At 42.3% G+C, this 15,396-nt stretch overlaps 1 protein-coding gene across 1 annotated transcript in view; it reads right to left on the reverse strand.

Annotated features, from left to right (window-relative positions):
- The window catches only part of USP49 (ubiquitin specific peptidase 49), a 111,880-nt gene that overhangs the window by 55,256 nt on the left and 41,228 nt on the right, over positions 1-15,396 (reverse strand). Inside the window, exon 4 of the mRNA XM_030928524.1 lies at positions 8,628-8,656. The gene's annotated coding sequence lies outside the window, so the exon portion shown is untranslated. The remainder of the gene's footprint in view (positions 1-8,627; positions 8,657-15,396) is intronic.

A 15,396-nucleotide genomic window follows, 5' to 3' on the forward strand; every position in this document is an offset into this window, starting at 1 on the left:
TGTGAATGTATTCTATAAGGAGAGCCATGCCCTAAAAGAAAAAAAACCTATTTTTCATTTCATTCACAGCTATTCATTGTGACGTAAGACTTCAAAATATAGTTAAATTACTGCGAAAGTCAGCCAGGTCTAATGGACAACCTCTGTGCAACTAACTGCCCAGAATTTATTCCTGTAATACATTTTTCAGAAGTTAAATTTTATTTCTAGTTTTTGGGTTTTTCCTCAAGTTTTTTATTCCACTATTTAGTCAGCTTATTTATTCACATAAATACTATATGTATGAATACTATATATTATATATAAATACTATATATATGAATATGTTATATACATATGATGGAATCTCGCTGTGTTGCCCAGGCCACAGTGCAGTGGCTATTCACAGACATAAGCATAGTGTATTACAGCCTCAAACTCCTGGGTTCAACTGATCCTTCTGCCTCTGTCTCAACCAGCTAGAACTACAGGTATGTGCCACTGCACCCAGCCATCTTGGCTCACAGCAACCTCCACCTCCTGGGTTCAAGTGATTCTCCTGCCTCAGCCTCCCGAGTAGCTGGGACTACAGGTGTGGGCCACCACACCTGGCTAAGTATATGTCTTCTTATCCTACCATGCACATAATTACTTTCGAACCAGTCAGTAACTTTGCTAGCACTATTTTTTACAATTCACTGTGCTATATATTTCAGCTTTGCATCATTTCCAGTACTAAAAGTATAAATTATATACTTTTACAGAGTTACAATTTGTTTTATGTATTTTGTAAATACGACTCCAAAAAAGTGCATTATCATGTTGGCTTTCTGTATAAGCATTGTGCATGTCAGAAAAAAAGGTCGAAACTTCCTCAATAAATAGATGTCTTTTCTGTATATCCGCATTTGTGGAACACAGAATTTTTCAGCTGGGTGTGATGGCATGTGCCTGTACTCTCAGCCGCTTGGGATGCTGAGCTGGGAGGTTCGTTTGAGCCCAGGAGTTCAGGTCCAACCTGGGTAACAGAGCAAAACAATATCTTTAAAAGAAATAGGCTGAGTGCTGTGGCTCATACCTGCAATTCTAGCAGTCTGGGAGGCCAAGGCAGGTGGAGTGCCTGAGCTCAGGAGTTCAAGACAAGCCTGGGCAACATGACAAAACCCTGTCTCTAATAAAAATACAAAAAATTGGCCGGGTGTGGTAGCTTATGCCTGTAATCCCAGCACTTTGGGAAGCCGAGGCAGGCGGATCACCTGAGATCAGGAGTTCAAGACCAGCCTGACAAACATAGTGAAACCCGGTCTCTACTAAAAACACAAAAATTAGCCATGCCTGGTGACGGGTGCCTGTAATCCCAGCTATTCGGGAGGCTGAGGCAGGAGAATCGCTTGAACCTGGGAGGCGATGGTGGCAGTGAGCCAAAGTTGCACCATTGCCCTCCAGCCTGGGCAACAAGAGCGAAAATCCATCTCAAAAAATAAATAAACAAATACAATCAGCCAGGCATGGTGGTGTGCGCCTGTAGTCCCAGCTTCTTAGGAGGTTGAAGCATAAGAATCGCTTGAACTCGGGAGGCGGAGGTTGCGGTGAGCCGAGATTGTGCCACTGCACTCCAGCCTGGGCAACAGAGTGAGACTCTGTCTCAAAATAAATAAATAAATAAACAAACAATTTTCTAAATGATTGTTTAAAAATTTGTTTTTCTCTTTAGGCAACTGCATATGTTGCAGGGTTTTTTATTTATTTATTTTTTTTCTTGAGACAGAGTCTCACACTGTTGCCCAGGCTGGAGTGAGGGGCACCATCTCTGCTCACCGCAACCTCCACCTCCCAGGTTCAAGCGATTCTCTTCAGTCTCCCAAGTAGCTGGGATTACAGGCACCCACCACCATGCTCAGCTAATTTTTTGTATTTTTAGTAGAGATGGGGTTTCATTCTGTTGGCCAGGCTGGTCTCAAACTTCTAACCTCATGATCCACCTGTCTTGGCCTCCCAAAATGCTGGGATTACAGGCATGAGCCACTGTGCCCGGCCAATGATGGTTTTGATCAATTTCATCAAAAGACTTGCGTTATCCATCATGGTATTCCAGAAGACCACAGTTATAAAGCTGGGTACACATAATTACCAACTACAGTGATATGTATTTATACATTTCATTTTTTGACCTGTTTCTTTACGAATATGGTTCATCTGCTCATAACTGCTATATCCGTATAACTACTGTTAATATACTTGAGTGAGTTTATGCTTGTAAAAATATATTATTACCTATTTTATTGTATAAAGTAACTTATGAAGATTTCTGGGTTTTTTTTGTTTTTTGTTTTGTTTTGTTTTTTGAGATGGAGTCTTGCTCTGTCACCCAAGCTGGAGTGCAATGGCACAATCTTGGCTCACCGCAACCTCCGCCTCCCAGTTTCAAGCGATTCTCCTGCCTCAGCCTTCTGAGTAGCTGGGATTACAGGCACATGCCACCAAGCCCAGCTAATTTTTGTATTTTTTTAGTAGAGATGGGGTTTCACCATGTTGGTCAGACTGGTCTTGAACTCCTGACCTCAAGTGATCCACCTGCCTCGGCCTCCCAAAGTGCTGGGATTAGAGGTGTGAGCCACTGCGCTCAGCCTTTCTGTTATGTTTTTATATGTTTCTCAAATAAATTCCCTTTAAAAATGTAAATAGGCCAGGCGCAGTGGCTCACGCATGTACTCCCAGGACTCTGGGAGGCCAAGGCGGGCCGATCACCTAAGGTTGCAGTTCGAGATCAGCCTGACCAACATGGAGAAACACTGTCTCTACTAAAAATATGTACTTAGCCAGGGGTGGTGGCGCATGCCTGTAATCCCAGCTACTCGGGAGGCTGAGGCAGAAGAATCGCTTGAACCCAGGAGGCAGAGGTTGTAGTGAGCCGAGATCGCGCCATTGAACTCCAGCCTGGGCAACAAGAACAAAACTCCATCTCAAAAAAAAAAAAAAGGTACATAAGCTGGGCATGGTGGTGTGTGCCTGTAGTCCCAGCTACTTGGGAGGCAGAATCAGGAGGCTCATTTGAGCCCAGGAGTTCGAGGCTGTAGTGCATTATGATCACACCTGTGAATAGCCACTGCATTCCAGCCTTGGCAACATAGTGAGACCCTGTCTCTAAAAATAAACAAAAAGTAAGTAAATGTATTTTAAATAATTTAAAATAATTTTTTTTTCCAGAACTACATTTTCAGGATTTTCATCTTTCAAGATTACAATTTTGGGGATTTTACACTTTAGGGGATTTTAATCTTTTGAGATTTTAACATGCAGGATTGTTTCTTTTGGGATTATGGCACAAACCTCTCACTTACTACAGTCTACCAAATATTGATAGTTTTAATTTATAAATCTTGTCTTCCCAGCCAAAAAGGAAGTTATTTCAGGGCAGCTACCATTTCCTCATATCTCCAATGCTAAATAAAATGCTTTAAAAATAAAAATCATGGCCAGGCATGGTGGCTCACACCTGTCATCTCAGCACTTTGGGAGGCCAAGGCAGGTGTATCGCTTGAGGTCAGGAGTTCGAGAGCAGCCTGGCCAACATGGTGAAACCCCATCTTTACTAAAAATATAAAAAGTAGCCAGGCATGGTGGTGCGCACCTGTAATCCCAGCTACTTGGGAGGCTGAGGCAGGAGAAGCACTTGAACCTGGGAGGTGGAAGTTACAGTGAGCCAAGATCATGCCACTGCACTCCAGCCTAGGTGACAGAGTGAGACTCTATCTGAAAAAATCATAAAAATAAAAATAAAATAAAAATCATTAGAGGAGTAATATCAACAAGATGGTAGATTAGGAAGCAACAGATCCTTCCCCAACAAAGACAAAGAGAAGTCAGGTACTGTGAATTTTTCACTATATTTCCAGAGCCAACAGTATGCCAAATAGATATTCAAATTATTTACTGAACAAATGAATGAGTGAGAGGCAGTGTGGAGACTCTTCCTAGATAGGAACAATATGAGCAAAGTCAAGAGAGCAAGAATGTGTTTAGTGTGTTAACAACAATATATGGACCAGAATACCTTTGTGTGAGAGCTCTGAAGAAGAGCTGAGAAGCTACAGCACCAGGCCACTGTAAAACCAAAAGATTATAGCAAAAGGGATAGGAAATTTCACGGTGTTTGGCATGTCCTTTCATGTCCTTTTTCTTATATGGCATAGTACAGAGAAAGTTGGAGGAAATCCCCCTATACTGGGTCTACTCCTTCTGGAAACAAAAGAGTTGACTGTGTGTCCAACATTCTGGCTTGTCTGGGGATCCCTGAGAGACTGGTTTCTATCTCACATGATTCAGAATCATGTCATGTGAGATATGAGTGGTGAGCACTCATGGACAGGTTCCGGAGTACAGAAGACACTGAAAACAGAGGAGAGCAGGATGTTAGTACTGAAGTTCCATAGGCAGACATCAGGGGGAGCAAGAGGTCAGAAAAAGGTTGAGCGATCCTAGAACCAACAGCCAGGATAATTGGTAAAGGTCTTTCTCTGCAAAGTCACTATACAAAGACTCGGAGAGATGGTTGTTTTAGGTTCTTAAAGCCCAGCAAGAGATTATAAGGCATACAAATAAACAGGGCAATATGGCTAAATTAAAGGAATAAAATATAACTCCAGAAACAGGCCCTAAAGAAATGCAGATCTGTGAGCTGCATGACAAAGAATTTAAAATAACTGTTATAGATGTTCAATGAGCTAGAACACAGATACAAAACTAAATGAAATGAAGGAAACAATGCATGAATAAAAAGAGAAACAATGAAAAAGATCCAAACAGAAATTTGGGACCTTAAAAAATTCAATAACTGAACGGAAAAATTCATTAGAGAGGTTCAACAGCAGGTTTAATCAGGCAAAAGAAAGTAGAGTCAGCCAGGTGCGGTGGCTCACATCTGTAATCCAGCACTTTAGGAGGCCGAGGCAGGTGGATCACAAGGTCAAGAGATTGAGACCATCCTGGCCAACATGGTGAAACCCCGTTTCTACTAAAAATACAAAAGTTAGGCCGGGCGCGGTGGCTCAAGCCTGTAATCCCAGCACTTTGGGAGGCCGAGACGGGCGGATCACGAGGTCAGGAGATCAAGACCATCCTGGCGAACACGGTGAAACCCCGTCTCTACTAAAAAAATACAAAAATCTAGCCGGGCGAGGTGGCGGGCGCCTGTAGTCCCAGCTACTCCGGAGGCTGAGGCAGGAGAATGGCATAAACCCGGGAGGCGGAGCTTGCAGTGAGCTGAGATCCGGCCACTGCACTCCAGCCTGGGCGACAGAGCGAGACTCCGTCTCAAAAAAAAAAAAAAAAAAAAAAAAAAAAAAAAAAAAAAAAAAAAAAAAAAGTTAGCTGGGTGTGGTGGTGAGCACCTGTAGTCCCAGCTACTCTGGAGGCTGAGGCAGGAGGATCACTTGAACCCAGGAGGCGGAGGTTGCAGTGAGCCAAGATCGCGCTACTACACTCCATGCACTCCAGCCTGGTGACAGAGCAAGACTCTGTCAAAAAAAAAAAAAAAAAAAAGAAAAAGGTAGAGTCACAGGAGCAAAAAGGAAACAGATTGGCAAAGAGCACATAAAGAACTTATAGGGCACTATCAGGACAACACATTCTGAAATGCACATTATGAAAACTCAGAAGGAGAAGAGGGAGAGACAAAGTGGCAGAGAGCTTATTTGAAGAAATAACAGCTGCAAGCTTCCCAAATCTAAGAAGATAAATGGATATGCACATTTAAGAACCTCAAAGGACTTCAACAAGGATAAATCTAGAGAGGATCACAAAGACACATTATAATTAAATTATTTAAAGTCAAAGGCAGAGAACATATTCAAAGCAGCAAAAGAAAAGCGATTCATCACATACAAGGGAGTTTCCATAGATAATCACCAGATTTCTCAGCAGAAACTTGGAAGTAGTTTTCTGTATGTGAATGAAGTTTTTAACAATTTAAAACAGAATGCTGTAACTTTAAAGATGGTTTATGTAATTACAACAGTAAACACAAAGTATCTATAGAATATATATAATAGGAAATGAGAAGAAAATCAACATATATTGCTACAAAAATATCAACAAAACACAAAAAAGGCAGTAAAAAAGAAAAGGACAAAAAAGCTACAAAATATACCAAAAACGCCGGGCGCGGTGGCTCACGCCTGTAATCCCAGCACTTTGGGAGGCCGAGGCGGGCGGATCACAAGGTCAGGAGATCGAGACCACAGTGAAACTCCGTCTCTATTAAAAATACAAAAAATTAGCCGGGCGCGGTGGCGGGCACCTGTAGTCCCAGCTACTCAGGAGGCTAAGGCAGGAGAATGGCATGAACCTGGGAGGCGGAGCTTGCAGTGAGCTGAGATCCGGCCACTGCACTCCAGCCTGGGCGACAGAGCGAGACTCTGTCTCCAAAAAAAAAAATACCAAAAACATTTAACAAAATGGCAATAGTAAGTCCTTCCCTCCCTATTGGTAGTTTATGTTTTGTTTAAGATAGGCTCAGCATGCTGTTGCCCAGGTTACAGAGCAGTGGCACTATCGTGGTTCAGTGCAGCCTTGACCTCCTGGGCTCAAGCAATCACGCCTCAGCCTCCTGGGTAGCTGGGACTACAGGTGCATGCCACAACATCTGGCTAATTAAAAAACTACATTTTTTCTGTAGAAATGGGGTCTTCTCTATGTTGCCAAGGCTGGTCTCTAACTCCTGGCCTCAAGTGATCTTGTTTTGGCCTCCCAAAGTGTTGGAATTACAGGCATGAGCCACCATGCTGGGCCAGTAATTAACTTTAAATGTAAAGTCATATATTGACTGGAGTTTAAAAAGGATCCAACTATATGCTGTCTACAAGAGACTCACTTTAGATCTAAGGACACATAGATTGAAAGGAAAAGTTTGGAAAAAGATATTCCATGCAAATGGTAACCAGAAGAGAGCAGAAGTGGCTATATTAATGTCAGACAAAACCGATTTTAAATAAAAAACTCTCACAAAAGATAAAAAGCGACATTATATAATGATAAAAGGGTAAACTAGGAAGATATAACAATAATAAATATTTATGCACCAAACACCAGAGCTCCTAAATATATGAAATAAAAACTTAGACAGAATTGAAAGGTAAAAGAGCAACACGGTTATACTAGAGAATTTCAAAACTCCACTTTAAATAATGGACAGAACAACCAGACAGAAGGTCAACATGGAAAGAGAGGACCTGAACAACATTATACACCAACTGGACCTAATAGACATATATAGAGAACTCTACCCAACAACAGTAGAATATACATTCTTCTCAAGTGCACATGGAACATTCTCTATGACAGACCAATGTTAGGCCACAAAACAAATCCTAACAAATTCAAGAAGACTAAAATCACACAAAGGATCTTTTCTTTTTCTTTCTTTCTTTTTTTTTTTTTTTTTAAAGACTGAGTCTTGCTCTGTTGCCAGGCTGGAGTGCAGTAGCGTGATCTCAGCTCATTGCAACCTCTGCCTCCCAGGGCCAAGATGGTGTCGATCTCCCGACCTCATGATCCGCCTGCCTCGACCTCCCAAAGTGCTGGGATTACAGGCATGAGCCACTGTGCCCAGCCACAAAGTATTTTTTCTAATGACAATGAAATGAAACTAGAAATCAATGGCACAAGGAAAACTGGAAAATCCACAAATATGTGAAAATTAAACAATCCACTCTTAAACAGCCACAGGATCAAACAAGTCACAAGAGAAGTTAGAAAATACCTTGAGACAAATAAAAAGGAAAACATATCAAAACTTATGGAATACAGGAAAAGCAGTGTTAAGAGGTCAATTTATAGTTGTAAAAACATACATTAAAAAAGAAGAAAGGTCCAGGCATGGTGGCTCATGCCTGTAATCTCAGCACTTTGGGAGGCTGAGGTGGGCAGATGACCTGAGGTCAGGAGTTCAAGACCAGCCTGGCCAACATGGTGAAACCCCATCTCTACTAAAAATAGAGAACTTAGCCAGACAAGGTGGCACACGCCTGTAGTCCCAGCTACTCAGGAGGCTGACGCAGGAAGAATCGCTTGAAGCTAGGAGGCGGAGGTTGCAGTGAGCTGAGATCATGCCACTACATTCCAGCCTGGGCAACAGAGTGAGACTCAACCTTAAAGAAAAAAATTACATAAGTAAATAATATAAAATAAAATCAGAAATGAAAGGGGAAATTACAACTGATGTCACAGAAATAAAAAGGATTATAAGAGACTACTATAAACAAATGCACACCAACAAACTGGATAACCTAGAAGAAATGGATAAATTCTTTCTTTCTTTCTTTTTTTTTTTTTTTTTTTTTTGAGACAGAGTCTCGCTTAGTTGCCAGGTTGGAGTGCAGTAGTGCCATCTCAGTTCACTGCCATCTCCGCCTCCTGGGTTTCAGCAATTCTCATGTCTCAGCCTCCCAAGTAGCTGAGACTACAGATGCGCCACCATGCCCAGCGAATTTTTGTATTTTTAATAGAAATGGGGTTTCACCATGTTGGCCAGGCTGGTATCGATCTCTTGACCTCCTGATCCGCCCACCTCGACCTCCCAAAGTGCTGGGATTACAGGTGTGAGCCAGCACGCCCGGCCATGGATAAATTCTTAGAAACACACAACTTACCAAGACTGTATCATGTAGAAATAGAAAAGCTGAAAAAAAAAAACAATAAGTAAGGAGATTAAATCAGTAACCAAAAACCTTCCAACAAAGAAAAGCCCAGGACCAGATGGCTTCACTGGAGAATTCTACCAAACATTAAAAAATAATGAATGCCAAATTTTCTCAAAAACTGAGGAGGAGGGAACACTTCCAAGCTCATTCTATGATGCCAGCATTACCCTGACACTAAACCAGACACAGACATTACAAGAAAAGATAACTACAGATGAATATTCTTTGTGAGTATTGAGGCAAAAACCCTCAACAAAATACTGGAAAATTCAGTAGCATGTTAAAAGAATTACATAACATCAATAAGTAGGACTCATTTCTGGAATGCAAGTATGATTCAACATACGAATATCAATCAATGTAACACATCACTTTAACAGAATAAGGACAAAAAGATGACCATCTCGATGCAAAAAAGGCATTGGACAAGATTCAACACAACACCCTTTTATGATAAAACATCAAACAAATTATCAATAGAAGGAAACTGCCTTAAAATCATAAAGACCATGTATGAAACCCTCACCGATAATATCATACTCAGTGGTGAAAGACTAAAAGCCTTTTCTCTAAGATCAGGAACAAGCCAAGCATGCACACCCTCACTTCTTCTATTCAACATAATGTTAAAAGTTCTAGTTAGTGCAATTAGGCAAATTGGAAAAGAAGAAAATTTATCTGGGCTAGGCACAGTGGCTCATGCCTGTAATGCCAGCACTTTGGGAGGCCAAGGCAGGTGGATCACGAGGTCAGGAGTTCAAGACCAGCCTGGCCAAGATGGTGAAACCCCGTCACTACTAAAAATACAAAAAAATTAGCTGGGCGTGGTGGCGGGCACCTATAATCCCAGCCACTCGGGAGGCTGAGGCAGAGAATTGCTCGAACCCAGGAAGTGGAGGTTGCAGTGAGCCAAGATCGCGCCACTGCACTCCAGCCTGGGCGACAGAGATTCGTCTCAAAAAAAAAAAAAAGAAGTAAATTTATCTGTTTTCAGATAACATGATCTAATATATAGAAAATCCTAGGCTGGGCGCGGTGGCTCATGCCTGTAATCCCAGCACTTTGGGAGGCCGAGGCGGGCGGATCATGAGGTCAGGAGATTGAGACCATCCTGGCTACCACGGTGAAACCCCGTCTCTACTAAAAATACAAAAAATCATCCGGGCGTGGTGGCGGGCATCTGTAGTCCCAGCTACTTGGGAGGCTGAGGCAGGAGAATGGCATGAACCCGGGAGGCAGAGCTTGCAGTGAGCCGAGATCACGCCACTGCACTCCAGCCTGGGTGACAGAGCGAGACTCCGTCTCAAAAAAAAAAGAAAAGAAAATCCTGGGCTGGGTGCGGTGGCTCACACCTGTAATCCGAGCACTTTGGGTGGACAAGGAGGGCAGATCACCTGAGGTCAGGAGTTCAAGACCAGCCTGACCAACATGGTAAAACCCCATCTCTACTAAAAATACAAAATTAGCTGGGTGTGGTGGTGCACGCCTGTAATCCAAGCTACTTGGGAGGCTGAGGCAGGAGAATCACTTGAACCTGGGAGGCAGAGGTTACAGTGAGATGAGATCGTGCCCCTGCACTCCAGCTTGGGCAACGAGAGTGAAACATTGTCTCAAAAAAAAAAAAAAAAAAGGAAACAAAAAGAAAATCCTAAAGAGTTTGCAAAAAAATTGTTAAAATAGACAAAGTCAGCAAAGTTGCAGGATTCAAAATCAATATGCAAAAATCTGTTGCATTTATATACACTAACAATGAACAATTCAAAAGGAAAAATTTAAAAATCTCATTAATAACAGTATAAAATACACTTAGGAATAAAACTAACTGAGCAAGTGAAAGACTTGGATGCTGAAGACTATAAAACATTGTGGAAAGAAATTAAAGACACAAATAAATGGAAAGACATCCATGTTCCTGGATTGGAAGACTTGGTATTGTTAAAATGTTAATCCCACCAAAAGCAATCTACAGATTCGATGCAAGTCCTATCAAAATCCCAGCAGCATTTTTCAGAAATAGAAAAATTAATTCTAAAACTCATATGAAATTTCAAGAGACCCTGAGGTATTGGTATTTGCACACCAATGTTCATAGCAGCACTATTCATAAAATAGCCAATAAGTGGAGGCAACCAAAATGTCCATCAATGGATGAACGGATAAGCAAAATGTGGTATACACGTGAGATGGAATATTATTCAGCCTTAAAAATGAAAGAATTCTGGCCAGGCACGGTGGCTCACACCTGTAATCCTAGCACTTTGGGAGGCCGAGGCAGATGGATCATCTGAGGTCAGGAGTTCAAGACCAGCCTAACATGGAGAAACCCCATCTCTACTAAAAACACAAAAATTAGCTGGGGGTGGTGGCATACGCCTGTAATCCCAGTTACTCAGGAGGCTGAGGCAGGAGAATTGCTTGAACCCAGAAAAGTGGAAGTTGCAGTGAGCCGAGATGGCGCCATTGCACTCCAGCCTGGGCAATAAGAGCGAAACTCCGTCTCAAAAAAAAACAGGGGGGAAAGAATTTTGACACAAGCTACAACATAAATGAGCCTTGTGGACTTCAGGCAAAATGAAATATGTCCATCAGAAAAAGACAAATACTGTATGATTCCATTTATATGAGGTATCTAAAGAAGTCAAATTCATAGAGACAAAGTAGAATGGTGGTTGCCAGGGACTGGGGAAGAGGATGGAGAGTTTTTTTAATGAGTATAGAGTTTCAGATTTGCAAAATGAAAAACTGTTGCAAAATGAAAAACTTTAGAAGTGTTTCACAACAATGCAAATATACTAAATACTAGTGAACTCTACTCTTGAAAATGAAGGGTTTAAGATGGTAAATTTTATGTTTTTTTTACCACACATACAAAAATATAAGCACTAAAACATTTGTCCAATATAAGATCTCTGACCTCAGAGTTTACAATCTCATATAGAAGATGAGAAGTAAGTACAAAGAACCTGGATAGGTAAGGCCATCTCAAGGTGCCAAGGCAAACACTAAAAGTCTTACTAAGAAGCAGGGTAGACCAGGCACGGTGGGCTCACGCCTGTAATCCCGGCACTCTGGGAGGCCAAAGAGAGCAGATCACCTGAGGTTGGGAATTCAAGACCAGCCTGACCAACATGGAGAAACCCCATTTCTACTAAAAAAAAAAAAAATACAAAATTAGCCAGGCAAGGTGGTGCATGCCTGTATTCTCAGCTACTTGGGAGGCTGGGGCAGGAGAATTGCTTGAACCCGGGAGGCGGAGGTTGCCGTAAGCCAAGATCGCGCCATTGCACTCCAGCCTAGGCAAGAAGAGTGAGACTTCATCTCAAAAAAAAAAAAAAAAAAAAAAAGAAGCAGGGTGGGTCAGGCAGAGTGACTCATGCCTGTAATCCCAGCACTTCGGGAGGCCGAGGCAGGTGGATCACCTGAGGTCAGGAGTTCAAGACCAGCCTAGCCAAGATGGTAAAATCCCACCTCTACTAAAAATACAAAAACTAGCTCGCTGTGGTGGTGCACACCTGTAGTCCCAGCTACCCAGGAGGCTGAGGCAGGAGAATTGCTTGAACCCAGGAGGTGGAGGTTGCAGTGAGTCAAGTTCCTGCCACTGCACTCCAGCCTGGGCGACAGAGCGAGACTCTGTCTCAAAAATAAAACAAAGCAGCAGCAGCAGCATAAACTACAATTCAACTAAGATTCCCCTGAATATACTTCCAACTAATATGATAATATCACTTGCGAGTTCATTCTATCCCAAGGTAATTGATCCTAACTCAAAATAGGATCTAAACATACCAGTTGAGATGAATGAGTTCCCCAACCACTAATCTTCAGACTAATAATTTCACTCACCAGGGTAAGATTCCTATCTATTTTGTTCTTGGGAAACACTGGTTTCTTTTTTTCTTTTCTTTTTTTTTTTTTGAGACGGAGTCTCGCTCTGTCGCCCGGGCTGGAGTGCAGTGGCCGGATCTCAGCTCACGGCAAGCTCCGCCTCCCGTGTTTACGTCATTCTCCTGCCTCAGCCTCCCACGTAGCTGGGACTACAGGCGCCCGCCACCTCGTCCGGCTGGTTTTTTGTATTTTTTAGTAGAGACGGGGTTTCACCATGTTAGCCAGGATGGTCTCGATCTCCTGACCTCGTGATCCACCTGTCTCGGCCTCCCAAAGTGCTGGGATTACAGGCTTGAGCCACCGCGCCCGGCCAAAACACTGGTTTCTTTATAAAGAGATTATATGTCTCCAATGTTCTTGGTGTTAAAATATTCCTTCTTGTATGTTGATGATAGCAGATGTTAGTTTAGGTTGGTGTATATGTGTGTGTGTGTTTGTGTACACACACGTGTGTATTTTAAAGATCCATTAAAGCAAAAAGTCTGAGAAACAATGTTTTAAATCAAATCCTTAGAACAAAGCCTTGGAGAGCCTTTTATTTATTTATATTTTGAGACAGTGTCTCACTTTTTTGCCCAAGCTGGAAAGCAGTGGTGTGATCTTAGCTCACTGGCACCTCCGCCTACCAGGTTCAAGTGATTCTCCTGCCTCAGCCTCCTGAGTAGCTGGGATTACAGATGCGTACCAACACGCCCGGCCAATTTTTGTATTTTTTGGTAGAGATGGGGTTTCGCCATGTTGGTCAGGCTGGTCTCAAACTTCTGACCTCAAGTGATCCGCCCACCTCGGCCTCCCAAAGTGCTGGGATTACAGGTGTGAGCCATTGTGCCTGGCAGGAGAGCCTTTTAATCTTATAATTCTATGATTGTAAATGGCATAATTTTCTAGGGAAGAGCTTCTCAAGGTAATAACTGCACTGATGTTGAGCTCTTCTGCTACAGAGACTTTTTTTTTGCGGTGGGGGGGGAGGGGCATAGTACTGTTTCTTCATTAAAAGTACTTTTATTGGCCAGGCATGGTGGCTCATGCCTGTAATCCCAGCACTTTGGGAGGCCAAGGCAGGCAGTTCAACTGAGGTCAGGAGTTCGAGACCTGCCTGACCAACATGGTGACATCCTGTCTAACTAAAAACACAAAAATTAGCCAGGAGTGGTGGTACATACCTGTAATCCCAGCTACCTGGGAGGTTGAGGCACAAGAATCACTTGAACCCGGGAGGCGGAGGTTGCAATGAGCCATGATCACGCCACTGCACTCCAGCCTGGGCAACAGAGTGAGCCTCTCAAAAAAACCAAACAGACAAAAGACAAGTATTTTTATTATTTTTGACCCTTAGCACTCTGCAAAATGGTTAAGGAATAAAATTCTAAGCTGTCACTTATAAAACCTGTTTACTGCCACACAATCGGATCCCGTCATTTTAATGCTATAGGTTTATTATTTAAAACTACCTTTTTTCAGACCCTTTTTTCACTCACACCACTGGAAACTTGACACACTTAAGGCTTTAAAAACTTGTAATATTAGGCCAGGCACCGTGACTCGTGCCTGTAATCCCAGCACTTTGGGAGGCCAAGGCAGGTGGATCACATGAGGTCAGGAGTTTGAGACCAGCCTGGCCAACATGGTGAAACCCTGTCTCTACTAAAAATACAAAAATTAGCCAAGCGTGGTGGTGCATACCTGTAATCCCAGCTACTCGGGGGACTGACGCAGGAGGATCACTTAAACCCGGGAGGCGGAGGTTGCAGTGAGCCGAGATCGTGCCACTGCACTCCAGCCTGGGCGACAGAGTGAGACTCCATCTCAAAAAAAAAAAAAAAAGTAAATAAATAAATAAAAACTTGTAATATTAATAAGCTCTTGTAATATTAATCAGCGCTCTCTCAAACATATTTTTCCCTTTGCTTTGCATTCCCAAATAGCTGCTGTGTGATAAGTTGAACAAAGATATGCAGAATTTGCAAAAGAAACACTCTAAAGACATGCTAACATGCAACTTCAAATGACACAGCACCACTGGGGACTCAGAGAAATCACAGAGGCAGATAAGCCTAGGAGGCATTGACAAGCACTTGATATATTTATTTCTGAAGACAGGATGCCAAGTACAAACTGTGCCAAACTCAATGCAGACTCCTCCCTTATCCACAGTTTTGCTTTCTAAGGTTTCAGTTACCTGTGGTCCGAAAATACATGAGTACAAGTACAGTAAGATATTTTGAGAGAAAGAAACCACATTCACAAAACTTTTGTCACAGCATATTGTTATAGTTGTTCTATTATTGTTGTTGTTAATCTCTTACTGTGCTTAATTTATAAATTAAGCTTTATAGGTATGTATATATAGGAAAACCATGGTATATATAGGGTTCGGTACTGTCCGTGGTGCTGGATCCATGGTACTGAAACAGGCATCCACTGGAAGTTTTGGAAATGTTTCCCCTGAGGATAAGGGAAGACTATTGTTCATGGAGTTTCCAGCTACAAACCAAGGACCAGTGTGTGCAACTGGTAGGGATCTGCTGGCTAGACGGCAACTGCTGGTCAGTGGCTGTCATCTTCAACTACAAAGGATAAAGTGTGGCTATCAACATCTGCATTCTTCAACCAGTTATTTATCTTAGTGCTAAAGTGACAGTTGGCCTTGAGGCATATTTACTCATCTACCTAAAAATAAAACTGGAAGTAAAGGGAAAACACACAAAAAGCTTAATAAAATTTGTATTGAGCATGTTATCTCCTTTCAGCACGTTATCTCCTTTTAACCCTCTTTGTATCTTACTATAGAAAGATCTCATCTGGGCGCGGTGGCTCAAGCCTATAATCCCAG

The sequence above is a fragment of the Rhinopithecus roxellana genome, chromosome 4 (genome assembly GCF_007565055.1).
Source record: "Rhinopithecus roxellana isolate Shanxi Qingling chromosome 4, ASM756505v1, whole genome shotgun sequence".
NCBI lineage: Eukaryota > Metazoa > Chordata > Mammalia > Primates > Cercopithecidae > Rhinopithecus > Rhinopithecus roxellana.